We start from the raw sequence: 13831 nt of genomic DNA, 5'->3' as shown, positions 1-13831 counted from the left end.
GATTATTTTTTCATAAAATTCTTGGTCATTTGAATATCTTCTTTGAAGAAATGTTTAGTGATGTCGTTTGCCTCTAAATAAGAATATGATATTTGTGTTAACTAATATTCTTTTTGCAATGATAAGACACCTAGGAAAAACAGATAAAGGGAGATTATTTAAAAAAAAAAAAAACTTTAGCTCAGGCTTTCAGAGATTTCAGGTAATAATGTTCAGTTCCATTGATTCTGGAACTGGGGTGACACAGAACATTCATGGTGGTGGCAACACATACAAGAAGCAGAAGATAGGAAGCAGAGAGCAACAAATGTACTAATGATTGGGTATAGCTATTAAATGTGAATCCCCAGGGAACTACTCATTCTAGGGAGGTGCAAATTGTAGCACGATTAATAAAAACCCAGAGACAGATATTGGGGTTCAGAAAAGCAAAGCAGTCAGTCATTGGTTCTTACCTCTTCTTCAGTTAGAAATAGCAATCCTGCCTCCAAGAATTCTCAGAATGAGACTGACTGGGCGCTGTCTCCTCCCATCTATATTCCTTTCTAGTGCTGCGATTAAATGTGTATGCCACCACTGCTTGGTTTATATGGCAAACTAATGTGGCAACTGTGATTAAAAGTGTGTGTCACCACTGCCTTGTCTGTAAGGCTGACTGTCGTGGCCCGTGAGGGTCCAACATAAATTCCCTAATTCCTTCAACCGGCTGGAACGGAGTCGCAAGGAAAAGAACCGACACAGCTTACACCGTCATCATGGAAATGGCCAGGTCGCCGTTTATTCTCCAAACATTTTATATACCCACACCAAATTTAGCGGGGAGGGGGAAAACCAATTATGCCATCACCTAGGCAACCAGGTGCCTTGACTCAAGTCACATCTGCATCTAGCAGTCAGGTAGGCTCTGAATTAACATCTCTATAAGACATCCTTCCAAATTACAAAAGGAAGGAAGCACCAAATATCTGAACTCTTAAGTCATCAGCTTCAGTCAAACATCTCTTCTCAGGTAATCCACATCTTAACAAAAGAAGCTAGGAGCAGTCATCCGGGCCTTTTGTTAAGGGCAGAGACAGCTTGTCTGCAGAGCTACATGGTCAGCTCGACCGGGCTAATGGCTTTTGTGACATATCGAAATATGGGGCCACAGCTGACCAGGCCAGCTGCTTTACCCTCTGATCTTCAGGAAAGCTTTTTGCTATTAACATACAAATTAAAACTACTACAGAAAACTCATAAATGTTTCCAGAACCTGCTAAAGTAGTATCTTGAGCTAAATAACAATAATTTCATACACAAGAATTCTTCTTGCTAAAACATAACATAGTGTTTGGAATACTATAATCTTTGTATGTTTTAAAAGCAATAAATATGAAGACTTATTTTTCTTATTCAAGGCTATTTAGCTACACAGAGTTCCATAAGATTTTATGTGAGCTTTATAAAGTTTTATTTACTTTTGAGGTTATAATTACATTTTCCTCTTATCTTTTCTTCCTCCAAATACTCTTATATACTACCACTTGCTTTCTTTTACATTCATGGCCTCCTTTTTCATTACTTGTGATTACGTGCATTCATGTATGTACACATTTATTCTTAAATGTATCATGTTCAGTCTGAATAGGCTACGTACTATGTGTTTTCATGGCTTATAATTTGGTATTGGATAACCAAATGATGTGATTTTTCCCTGGGGAAGACTGTTTCTCCCACTTTCACTATCACTTAGTTATCTGTAATTCTTCATGCAGTGTTGAGGTCTCTTGGGCTTATTTCTATCTACTTTGTCATGTTTGTTAGTGTCCTTCTTGTTCAGCTCATGTTTTGACTATAATGTGGGAGTAGCTTCTGACATTCCTATGTGAACCATCTCACAGTAAACGTCACAATGTTCTGGCTCTTCTTACAATCTTTCCACCTCCTCTTCCAAAATGCCCCTAAGATTTAGGTACACAAGTGTTTTCTATTTGTATCCATATGGAGTGGGCTTCACATCTTTACATTTTGATTAGCTGTGGTTTTCTGTAGTGGTCTCTGTTGCAAAAAAGAAGTTTCTCCTGGGTGCTGAGTGAAAACTAAACTTACAGGTGGGTTGAATGACAAATGTTGATGTTGGTTTAGTAAAATAGTAATGGTAGGTGCTCCTGCAATATCTATGACTTCATTTGCAGAGTAGATATCTAGGTTTCCAGTCCTAGAGATGGCTTCCCTCTTGCTGGGTGGTTCTAAACACCAGTTAGAGAGCTGTTGGTTGCCACCTAGGTGTGCATACCACTACTGCACCTCTAGGAAAAGTGTGCCATTCTGATTGTTGATGTGGTTCATAAGCACTACAGCTGGGTGGGACTTTTTGTTGTCTTCCTCCTTTGGAAACTGTGTGGCACCTTTTGGTGCAATAAAAACAAATCCTTAAGAAGGAGGCTTTCATGTAACTTTCAGCTCAGTGGCCTCTGGGCCCTGGTTCTGAAGTGTATGTCGTCTTCAGCAATAAGGACTTTATTTTCTACCTCTGGTAGGGGACAACTAAGGACAATAGAAATAGGCTGTATGCTTTGGGAGTCTCTTGGACAGCCGTGGCCAACATCTCAAAAGAGGTGCTTTTCATGTCTACTATTGGGAGTTTCGTTTTGTGGTCTTTGATTCTTTCAAGTCGCATTGTCAGACTAGATGAAAAAAAGTTCATTAAAATTATATTGCAGCTTAATAGTATTTAAATTTCTGACCTTATCAAACACTCTTTTAGTTATTTTACCCTCCTCCTTCTTCTGAAATTTCCTTCAAACTCTGTAAAGATTTTCCCTTTTTATGGAGGCATCACAATCCCTGACTTCCAACACTACTACAGAGCTTCCAGTACTGAAAACAGCCTGGTACTGGCATAAAAAAAGGCAGGAAGACCAATGGAACCTTATAGAAGACCCAGATATCAATCCAAAAACACCTGATATTTGATTTAAAAAAAAAGCAAAAAAATATCAAATGGAAAAAAAGAAAGCATATTTAACAAGTGGTTCAGGCATAACTGGATATCAGTATGTAGAAAAATAAAAATAGAACTATATCTAATGCCATGCACAAAACTCAAGTCCAAATGGATCAAAGACCTTAACATAAAGCCAGGCACACTGAACCTTATAGAAGAGAAAGTGGGAAGTACATTTGAATGCATTGGCACAGGGAACCACTTCCTAAATAGAACCCCAGCAGCACAGACACTGAGAGAAACAATTAATAAATGGGACCTCCTGAAACTAAAAAGCTTCTATAAAGCAAAGGACACGGTCAACAAATGAAAACAACAACCTACAGAATGGAAAAAGATCTTCACTAACCCCACATCAGACAGAAGTCTGATCTCCAAAATATACAAAGAACTCAAGAAATTGGACACCAAAAGATAACATAATCCTATAAAAAAAAAATGGAGTACAGACCTAAACAGAGAATTCTCAACAAAGGAATCTAAAATGGCTGAAAGACACTTAAGGAAATGTTCAACATCCTTAGTCATCAGAGAAATGTAAATCCAAACAACTCTGAGATTCCATCTTACACCTGTAAGAATGGCCAAGATCAAAAACAACTCTTTATTTAAAACAATAGCCTTTTCCATTTTCCTATCTGCAAGGCAGACTTAAAACTTAGGAGGATAGCTTACAAACTTTTAATTAGATATACAATGGTTAAAGCTCTAGTTATAATATTCTTATGGGAGACCTTGAGCCGCTAGGTAAAATTCTTACAAAAAAAAACAGTTTCCAATAGAGAGCTTAAAGAAAGCTGCCTAATAGGTACTCAAGCAGGTAAAATATAAATCAACAGGTAAAGTATACAATAATCAACAAATACAGTGTATTAATTATAATTCAGCTATGGCAAGTGTGTATATTAAATATAAAACTTATTCTACAACAGTTTTATAAAAAATGCTGTTTATGGCTAAACCTTCTCAGCTTTGCCAGTTAAGATATTAAACTCTTAATTTAAAACAATAGCCTGTCTGATACAAAAGGGCAGGATAAAAGCTGGAAAACGGTTTGACAAAATGTTGACTATGATCAATACTTCTTATACTAAACAATAGATTCATTGATAGTTTTAAGATTGATTCCTGGACAATTGTCTTTGCTCAATTCAAAGGCAAAAACAATAATCTTTTCCCAGATCATTGCTACAATTCACACACCTGTATTTTGCTAATGTTATAGCAAAAAATCCCTTAAAGGATTTTATGCTAAATTTTACAAATGGCTCTTCCAATGGAGGAAGTGCATATATGGTTAAAAAAAAAAATTGTGGAGCGTAACAAGGCTCCTTGGAAGCAACTCATAAAAGTTGCCAACAGATCCTGATGCAAATGGATCTGGCTTGATAACACCAAGCTAACCTTTGCTAGGGCAAGGTGGAAAAGCCCTTGCTATGCATTATGAAAAAACCCGACCTATATATATTTGGGGTCGAGGATATGTTTATGCTTTTTTCACAGAAAGAAAATAAAAGCTGGATCTGATGTCGAGGCTGCAGATGCCCACAGAGGAGTTCCAGAGGCAACTGGGGAGAGGTCCTTGGTCCGGCCTTTCCTGCCCCCAAGGAGAGGAGTGCCTGATAACAGAAGCTGCTAGGCCACTCTGCAGGGTGTTGTTCTGCCTCTAGAGTCCAGGGAGACCTGGCTGAGATAAGTGCCAGGATGTGCTTCAGAGAGCTGACTCCAGCTCACCTCACTCAGGAATCCCACCTGACCTGAAGCACAGATGCTAAGCTGCTTCTGATGCGGACTAAACATCTGACAGTTTTAATCTTTGGGACACTGAACTAATTTTAATTAAAATATTAACCTCTCTTCACTTAAGAAGGGGAAAGATTGGGGGTTCCTGTCACTGTTGCTCAGAGACTGGAACTGATGGTATTTAATAACAACAATGTATGTCATTATACTCTTACTACAATTGATCTAATGATACTTATAACTGCTTATAGATGTTGGGAAAGGATTGACACACGCTGTAAAGTGCTTGGGTTTAATGCATATGTTAAAAATTTTAGATTTAGATCCCTTTTACACTGCCCTAATTGTTGGCAGGCAGCACACGTAATTTTATGTGGAATAGGCATTTAGGAAGGAGGATACCAAAGGCCAGATTAAAAGGTGAATACTGGGTTTGGAAAATGCCCTTTCTTCTTGTCTGGAAGATGGAGTTATTGGTGCCCAAAATTATATCATTATATTTTGTTTGAGGAGCTCCTCACAGTCTTTCCATTAATGATAGATGCAGGGGCCCAATGACAGGAGTTAGTGTGGACCCTTGCCTGAACAGCACATCATACAGAGGTTGTAGAAACCGGCTCAACAATGGCATGGTGCCAGGCACGAGGAGTGCCCTCCACATAGCCCAAGACAGGGTGCCCTGTGATCTGTTTACTTTAAATCTCGCTAGATACCTTTCATTTGAGGAGCTCCAAGGACCGGTGACTTGTGGCAGGAAATCCCCCAACCTAAGACAGGATACTGGGAATCCTAGGACGGGTAAGGGGGATAAAGACCTGGTCCCCACTCGACCTAAGAATCATAAGGCACCCCTCTGTTCCCAGGAGAGGTAAATTGCTTCACCATTCGAGAGGAGGGACTCTCCTTGTCCCAGTCCCTTCTCCTTTAGATCTGACACTGTGGTTGGACTCTGACCTGATGCCCTTCACTTAATAGCTGCCTGTCTTTATAAAAGAAAGGGGGATCTGTTAGGAGCCAATTTCCTCCTAAAATCATTACAGGAACCATCACCCTGGGGAGTCTGCAGAGAACCCCACACCCTTAATTGTGTTAGGAAAAGTTCTATTGACAGAGCCTACCCCACACCCAAATTGGCTGTTAATGAGAGCTATCTGTTAGCGGAACCCACCCCACATTCCAAACTATCTAGGGATCTAGGTGTGTCAACTCGTGACTTCTTGGCCTACAGTGACCTGACCGAAGACAACCTCCTGCCTACGTGACCAACTCGGACCATGTGACCAACGTGAACCATGCGGCAAGAGCCCAGGCCCCTGTGCCCACCCCCAACTCCTTACCCTATATAAAGCTGTACCCCATCTCTAATAAACGGAGGCTTTGACAAGAATTCTCGCTTAGCCTCATTCCACTTTCCTAGGCCATATCTTCCAGGTAGTGCCTCTCCGTGACCCTGGAATAACTGACTGCCAGGTGGGTTACTAACCCTAGACTGAGTAGCCCACCCAAAGGCAATCAACAAACTTATGCTGGAGAGGTTGTGGGGAAAGGGGAACACTTCTGCATTGCTGGTGGGAACACAAGCCGGTACAACCCCTTTGGATGTCAGTGTGGCAATTTCTCAGAAAATTAGGAAACAACCTTCCTCAAGACCCAGTAATACCACTTTTGGGTATATATCCAAAGGATGCTCATTCATGCCACAAGGACATGTGCTCAGCTATGTTTATAGCAGCTTTGTTTGTCATAGCCAGAACCTGGAAACAACCTAAATGCCCCTTGATCGAAGAACGGATAAGGAACATGTGGTAATTCACACAATGGAGTACTGCACAGCAGAAAAATATGACAGCTTGAATTATGCAGGAAATTGGGTGGAGCTAAAAAACATTATTTTGAGGGAGGTAACCCAGACACAGAAAGACAATTATCACATGTACTCATTCATATGTGGTTTTTAAACATAAAGCAAAGAAAGCCAGCCTACAAACCACAATCCCAGAGAACTTAGACAACAATGCGGACACTAAGAGAGACTTACATAGATATAATCTACATGGGAAGTAGAAAGTAGAAAAAGACAAGATCTCCTGAGTAAATTGAGTTGAGAGTGTGGGGACCTTGGGGGAGGATTAAAGTGTAGAGGGAGAGGCAGGGAGGGGACTAGAGAAAAATGTAGAACTCAATAAATATCAATAAAATAAGAAAATTAAACTGGAAAAAAGATCCTCCCCTTTCCCATTTCCCATCAATTCACTTGTAACCTGCATATTTAAGATATTTATCTATGTTTCTGAAAAAGTATTGGAATATTGATAGAAATTACAGCCAATTTGTATACTGTATTAGTTAACATTGCCATATTAACATTGTCCTCCAGTTCATGACCATAAGATATGTTTCTATTTAATTATTTGATCCTTAAATTCTTTTTCAGAGTAGTGTTATGGTTTTAGCTATATAAGTCTCTTTCATCTTTGGTTAATGTCCTTTAGGTTTTTGAAATGTATATTTATTTAATAATGGTGGTGCATGTTTTCAAATTTTGAGCATGTTACTTTCTTAGATTCAGAAACAATAAATCGGGATGACCAGGAAACCTCAGAAATTAATTTCAAAGTTATGATTATTTTAAACATTTAACAATCTTAATACTCTATTATTTGGGTTGCTGAAATTCAAAGAAAAACATATAGGCATCCTCCTGAATATTAACCTTCATCAGGCGATGAAAGGAGACAGAGACAGAGACCCACATTGGAGCACAGGACAGATATCTCAAGGTTCAAATCAGGAGCAGAAGGAGAGAGAGCACGAGCAAGGAACTCAGGACTGCTAGGTGTGCACCCACACACTGAGACAATGGGGATGTTCTATTGGGAAGTCACCAAGGCCAGCTGGCCTGGGTCTGAAAAAGCCTGGGATAAAACCGGATTCGCTGAACATATCGGACAATGAGGACTACTGAGAACTCAAGAACAATGGCAATGGGTTTCTGATCCTACTTCATGTACTGGCTTTGTGGGAGCCTTGGCAGTTTGGATGCTCACCTTACTAGACCTGGATGGAGGTGGGGGTTCCTTGGACTTCCCACAGGGCAGGGAACCCTGATTGCTCTTTGGGCTGACGAGGGAGGGGGACCTGATTGCGGGACGGGGAGGGAATTGGGTGGCGGGGAAGAGACAGAAATCTTTAATAAATAAATAAATTTATAAAAAAAAAAAGAATAAAACACAGGTCTGGGTGTTTGTGGTACACACCTTTAAACCCAGCACTCAGGAGGCAGAATCAGGCTGATCTCTGTGAGTTCAAGGTCAGTGTGGTCCTCAAGATAACTAGGGCTGTTACATAACAAAACTCTGTCTTTAAAAACCAAAAAAGAAAAAAAAACACAATAAATTTTGTAGTATTTACAAAGAACCAAAGCCTATAGAAATAGTCAAACAATAGAAAACAATATAAAATTCATATCTATGGGTAAAATAACAAGCCTTCGTGGGATTATATGTGAACACTCCTCCTTTAAGGATATTTTTATTGAATATGTGTTAGAACTTAAGAAAGTAGTCAAAGTACTTACATGGAGCATACTATATATGCAAACTCACTAGTAAAGAAGGCATGTTATGGTTTGTATTACCCTTTCTTTTTTTCTTTATAGATGTTATACTACAACTGTGTAGTATTTGTTTACTTATATGCACGTATACATTATAGCCTAGGATATGCAAATGAGAGAGAACATGAGAACATGCATGATTTTATCTATCTGAGACTGGGTGACTTTGTTTAATATTATATGTCTAAATGCATTCACTTTTTCCTCAGAGGAAAATGATACTCCATTTTGAAAATATACAAGATAATTTTTTTTTCTTAATTTTTTTCTTTTTTATTTTCTTTTTTCTTTCTCCCCCCCCCCCCCTTTTTTTGACAAGGCTCCAAGATCTTATTGTGTCTCCCTGGCTGGCCAGAAACTCACTATGTAGACTGGGCTGGCCTCAAACTCACAGAGATCCATATGGCCCTTCTTTTGCCTCCTGAGTACTAAGGTTAAAGGTATGCAGCACCATGTCTAGCCTTGCATCAGATTTTTATTGTCCATCCACATGCTGATGTAAAACTAGATTGATTGTATTTCCTCACTCTAATGATTACAACAGCAATGAGCACAGGGGTGCAAATATCTGCACGGTAGAATATGGAGTTAACTGTGTATATAGCCAGAAGTGAAATCACTGGGTAACATGGTTGTTCTATTTTTAATTTTCTGAGGGATCTGCACAGTGATTTCAATAATGCTTTCATTAATTCATACCCCCATCAACAGAGTTGTCCACATCCTCTTCAACATTTCATGTTACATTTCTAGATAATAAGCATTCTGACTGGCATGAGGTGAGGTAGTTCATTATAGTTTTAATTGGTGTTTTCCTGATTGCTAGGTATGGTGAACACATTTTATAGTAGTTATTTAATATTTGTGTGTGTTTTAACTGTCTATTCATTTCATTAGGCCATTTGTTCATTTGCTAATTGGCAGTTTTACTTCCTTGGTATATAATTTCTACTAATCTTTGTAAATTCTATATATTAGCTCCTGAGTATAACTGATAATGATTTTCTCCTATTCTAGGGTTCTCTGTGTGCTCTGCTGATAATTTCAAGGACTCCCATATGTTGCTAATTGCAGATTATTGCTGTGTTATTGGTATTCTGTTCAGAAAGTTGTAGACTTCTCCCCTACCTTAAAGAGTATTCCCAATGTTTTCATTTAGAAGTGTTAGTGATTTGGTTTTTAATAAATCTTTGAAACCACTTCAAACTGATTTTATGGAAAAGGGAAAGATGTGGGTCTAATTTCATTCTGCTATAGGTGGTGTAAGGCCATCGAGGCACACAAAGTGGCCAGTTCTGCCCCCAGACTCCAATAGCTAGGCCCTGCCCACAGAACACTCTAAGGGCCATAATGACCAAACAGCCCCTCCAGATGCAGGTGACAAAGCTCTGCCCTACAAAGTAAAAATCCAAGCTCAGAACTTGAAAATCCACCAGTTCCCATCCTGGAAATCTCCATTCTGGAAAGATCTCCCCTCCAAAAAATCCTTTCTTGTGCTTAGTTTTCTCGCCCTCCTGGGGTTTTCTCTCCCAATAAGCCTCTTGTGTTAGAATTTTTGTGCAGTGTAAGGGTTGTTGTGTGGTGTTATTTTGTGGTATTTGACTCCTGACTACCAGGATCATTCCTCCCCTTCAGAACTGTAACACTTGCATTGTGGAAACCTCTCCCCTACCAGGCTGAGCTGTAATAACTGCATTGGGAAACACCGCCAACTCCACCACCCTCTGCCCAGCAAATCTGTAACATTTACATTGAGGAAACCTTCCCACCAAGAGTTGTAACACTTCTATTGGAGAAGCCCTCCCCTCAGAGCTGCAACACATACAGGTAGATATTAAGTTTTGCCAGGAACATTTGTTGAAAAGATTCCCCCACCCCTGTGTATGTTCTTACCTTCTTTGTTAAGAATTAGATGGTTGTAACTTTGTCAGTTTATTTCAGGTCCTCTCTTCTGTTCCATTTGTCTACCTGTTTTTTTTTTTTTTGTTGTTGTTGTTTTTGTTTTTTTTTAATACCAGGACCAAGCTGGTTTTGTCACTACAACTGTATAATATAATTTGAAGTTGGGTATTTTGTTCTTACTCCTTAGAATTGCCGTGGCTTATTTGTGGTACTTCATATAGCAAATAAATTTGTGAATTAATTTTTCTAAATCTGTAAATACTTATATCAGAATTTTGTTAAACCTCAAGATAAATTTTGAAAGAGTAGCATTTTCATAACCTTAGCTATTTTTTTATTTTACAATGGTTATTTCTTTTGTGCCAATACTCAACTATACTTTTTTTGATTTCATATTTCAAAATTACCCCAAATCAGCTCATAAGTTGTAACAATTTTCTGTATGCTTAATGTTTCGAATATACAAAATCATATAAACTTGCAAAAGTTATAATATTTCTTCCTTTAAATGTCAATGTTCTTTATTTCATTCTTTTCCTAATTTTTCTACTGGGATTTTCAAAAAAGATACTAAATACATCAGGTAAAAGTGGGAATCTTTGCCTTGTCTCTGAACTCAGAAAAAAAAAAATCAGTCTTTTGCTATTGTGTTACTAGACATATATTTTCTGTATGTGATTTTTATAATATTGAATATCTTCTCCTATTATTGGTTTATTTGGGATATTTAATATAAAATATGCTAATGTTTTTAAAGTTAAATGATTGTATGTTTATTCTACTTCATTTTTAAAATACATTATATTACATTGATTTTGTATGTTAAAACATCCTTGCATTAATATTGGGAATAAGTCTGAATTTATATAGCTATGTATTCTGTTTAATATACTAGTGAATACTTTTTTATAATATGTCCCTAAAATTTATATATATATTTAATCACTGGGAATATTGATTAACAAATACACATATATTCAACATTTTCATGTAATGTCTTTGTACTATCAGAGTAATGTTGGCTTTATAGAATTATTTTCAGGGTTCTTATTTTTTGGGAGGTAATTTACAAATTCCCTGATTTTTTTTCCCTATTCACATGCCAGTTTAACTTTTGTATTTGTTCATGATTTTTAGTGATTAAAACTGTGTTTCTAATATTTTTTTTCCATTTCACACAGGTAATTTCATCAGTTGAATTTGTAGAAATTTGATCTAACAAAACAATTTAAGAATGCAATGTGGCTTAGAGTTTAAGATGACTTAAATCCAAGATGGCAGGGAAAGAATGAGTAGGCAGTTCATATCATGGTGATAAGAGCCTTGTGAAGCCTGTGGATAGCACAGCAGGCCAGGGCTCTCAGAATAAGGGAGGAACAATGGCATGTTCCCTAAAGGCATACACGTAGTCACCTACTTTAGCCAGAAAGTTTACAGCTCCAAAATTTCTGTAATCGGACAAAAAAAAAAAAAAAAAAAAAATACTAGCGCCAAACACTCAAGACATGAACCAGTGGGGATATTTCAACTTTAAGCCATAATACATATCATGTTTGTTGGCATTCAATTGTCCGTTGTTTGTATAGATTTGTTTTACTATGTAGAATGTTGGTCAAGGTGTCGTTTATTTTATTAATAATATCGGTAATTTGAGTCTTCTCTGTTTTTCTTAGTTTATCTGAAGATATATTTTTGAAGATTCAACTTCTATTTACATATTTTAGTCTATTGTTTTCTTATCCAATGCTTTATTTTTCTCCATTACAATATAATTTGTCCACCCTCTGCTAAGGGTTCAATAATTCTTCATTTTTACCATTATTAAGTTATAGATTCAAAATATTTGTCTTGATTTTAAAAGCATAATATTTGTCATCTTATTTTTTTCTTTTACATTTTTTAAGATGCACTGATTAATATTATGAGACAGGGACACCCAAAGGTTCCAGTGCATTTGTTTTCTGTTGGACATATACTGCAGGACATGTAACTTACTCTTAAAAATGATTTGTTTCTCCAGTGATATTCCTCGGAGAAAACAAATTTTTCACTTGGAATTGGGCATCAATTGAACATAGTTTCTGGGTTAGAAAGAGAGCATGTGCACACTTCTCCTTTCAGCTCTAGTACTCCATCTCCTCCAGACCAGTGCAGGCCCTATGCAAATCTCTGAACTCATATGTGCACCAGTCCTGTTATGTTGAGAAGACCTTGATTCCTTGGTTCCTCCATCCCCTCTGACTCTTTCTCTTTTTCCATGTCTTCTTCCACAGAGTTTCCTGAGAATCGAAGAAAGGGATTTGATGGAAACATCCCTTTTAGGGCTGAATATTTTTAGGTCACTCATGCTCTACATAGTAGTGGTGGGACTGCATATCTGTTACCATCAAGAGAGCCACTGCCTCCATAACCTCTGTGGTTAAATGGATTGCCCCTTGTTTAGCAACTTAATAGGCAGCATCCAAATATAAGTGAATACTATGGTTGTCTTTTTGGATCTGAGTTATCTCACTCAAGACAATCTTATCTAATTCTATTTACCTGTGAATTTCATTTATTTTTATTGCTTAATAGCATTCCATTGTATAAATTTATCACATTGTATTTATGAATTCATCCACTGATGGACATCTACGTTGTTTCCAATTTCCAGTTATTATGAATAGAGTAGCAAAGAACATGGTTGGGCAAGTGTTTCTATGGTGGGATTAAATGTTCTTTGTGTTTCTTTTGGGGTTATGCCCAAGAGTGTTATAGCTGGATCTTGAGGTAGATCTATTTCCAGGTTCCTGAAGAAACACCACACAGATTTCTATAGTGTTTGTATAAGTTTGCAGTAACACGAGCAATGGATGAGCATTAACATTCTTGCCAGCATGATTTATTACTTCTTCTGTTAATTTTTGTCATTCTGATTAGATGAGTTATCGAAGTATTTTGGATTTGCATTTCCCTGATTACTAAGAATATTGTAACCATTAACCATACAAAAGAACTTTGGGTGACTGTCCAGGCAGCGAGATGTCTCTGTCATTTCTAGAGTTTTCTTATTTCTTGTTTACTTAGGTAGTATTATATCCTTCTGGAGTCTTTGATGGAGTTGAAGAATAAATAGATAGTTATAGTTTTCCTTAGTTATGATAAAAGACAAAATAGATATAAATATTGTAACTGTAATTCTTGCTTAATAACTGTTTTGCTATATGTAATTTTACTATGTTAAAGTTAAAGCCTTTCTTTTTTGTTTAAACAGAAAAAGGGGAAATGATGTGGGAGTGATTTCTTATTAATAAAGAAACTGCCTAGACCCATTTGATAGGCCAACCCTTAGGTAGGCGGAGTAAACAGAACGGAATGCTGGGAGAAAGAAGCTGAGTCAGGGAGTCGCCATGATTCTCCCACTCCAGACAGACGCAGGTTAAGATCATTCCTGGTAAGCCAGCTCGTGGGCTACACAGATTAATAGAAATGGGTTAGATCAATATGTAAAAGCTAGCCAATAAGAAACTGAAACTAATGGGTCAGGCAGTGTTTAAAAGAATACAGTTTCCGTGTAATTATTTCGGGTAAAGCTAGCCGGGTGG

Source organism: Microtus oregoni, unplaced genomic scaffold, assembly GCF_018167655.1.
Source record: "Microtus oregoni isolate MIOR12 unplaced genomic scaffold, Mior012 000100F_ref0000014, whole genome shotgun sequence".
Classification (NCBI taxonomy): domain Eukaryota; kingdom Metazoa; phylum Chordata; class Mammalia; order Rodentia; family Cricetidae; genus Microtus; species Microtus oregoni.
Note: the sequence above shows the minus strand (reverse complement) of the source record.